Source organism: Trichosurus vulpecula, chromosome 3 (assembly GCF_011100635.1).
Source record: "Trichosurus vulpecula isolate mTriVul1 chromosome 3, mTriVul1.pri, whole genome shotgun sequence".
NCBI classification, from domain to species: Eukaryota; Metazoa; Chordata; class Mammalia; order Diprotodontia; family Phalangeridae; genus Trichosurus; species Trichosurus vulpecula.
In genome coordinates, this window is record NC_050575.1 from 58177384 (window position 1) to 58179034 (window position 1651).

Genomic DNA, 1651 nt, shown 5'->3' on the forward strand with positions numbered 1-1651 from the left:
TAGAGGAGGAGTGAATACAAATTAATTCTGTTCCAAGGGCCTGAAAAGGGAACTAAAAGGAATGATAAAATGAATATACTCCTGTAGAAAGAAAGTAGAGAACATGAGAAGAAGAGTATAAAAACATGGGAAGGAGGAAGATGAACCTTACTTTTATTTGAACAAGAACACACACAAAGTTAGGTGCAGAAATTTGCCAAACTCAACAGGGAAACAGGTGGATATGTGGAGAGAGGAAGGGAAGGAGGTTAAGAAAGAGGATAATACCAAAGGGAACAGCTGGAAGCAAAGCAAACTTATTGATCCTAAAGGGCAAATTAAAAGGAAAAAAATAAAGAAATAAAAAGATCTGGAAACTAAGCGGTGTAATGGCAAGCAACGTGGGACTTTTTGCTGTTTTTTTTCTTTTGGAGTGCTTCTCAGCGCTAAGGCAATCAAGTGCCTTTGATTGAGTGTTGCCTTTGTTTGAATCAAGAGTCATTGATTGAATCAAGAGTCTTTAATGACCTGCTTAAGTCACAAGAAAGCCTAAGTCACATGAGTTTGAGTCACATGGTTGTGATACACGCTGACCCTGAGGAAGTGTATATATACTCTGAGGTCAGCATTTTGTTTTGGGCCCTACTCATTGGAAGAGTTTTTGTATGATTTGGCCAGATGAGACTCTGGGTAGGAGTTATGGAGCCCCCTGGCATTGAAAACCCAGATATTTGTGCTTCTCTCTCTGGTAACTATGTATGTATTGCTATGGACAGACAGAAGCCCTGTCTGCTGATTTGTGTTATTTGCTCTGTTTATGTAATTTCTGCTTGTAATTTCTGTTTGTGCTTTCTCTGAAGTTCAGGGTTCTGACTTTTTCCCCTGAACTAAGTGAATGATATATGTATATTTAGTTAAAGTGAGATTATAAACCCCTTAAAGTTGCTTTCCCAAGAAAAGCAGATCAAATAATCTGTCCTAGCAGCCCTCCTGTGTGCTGGTGTTACTGGCCTTACACCTCCACAGTAGCTGCAAGTAACATTGTTGTTACAAGGGGTTGCCCATTACCTGGGGAATGGCAGAACAAATTATAATATATAAATGTGATCAAATATTATTACTCTGAAGAAGTGATGAAAGAAATTATTTCAAAGAATCCTGGGAAGTATAAACTGATACAGAGTGAAGTAAATAGAACCAGGAGAACAATTTATACAATAACATTGTAGCAAAAAACAACTTTGAGAGACTTAAGAAGTCTGATCAAAACAATAATTAACTCTGTCTCCAAAGGACCTATGATGAAATATGTTTTTTACTTCATGACAGAGAGAACTGATGGACTCAGGTTGTGGAAGAATGCATACATTTTTGGAAGTGGCTAATGTAGGAATTTATTTCCTTGACTATATGTTTTTGTTACAAGAGTTTAATTTTTCTTTTTTTCTTTTTTCAATGGAGAGGGTTAAGGAGGTGAGAGGAGAGAAAATAAATACTTGATAATTGGGGGAAAAGAAAAGTTAAAAAGAAAAAAGAATTCCTGTGATATATGGTTGCAAGTTTCTTCTATTACTAAGATTCCATGATTCTATCTTCCCTGACCCCAAGTATAAAAAGGTTCTTTGTCTTCAATATGGGATCTATTCTTGACAAACACTATGATTTAATAACA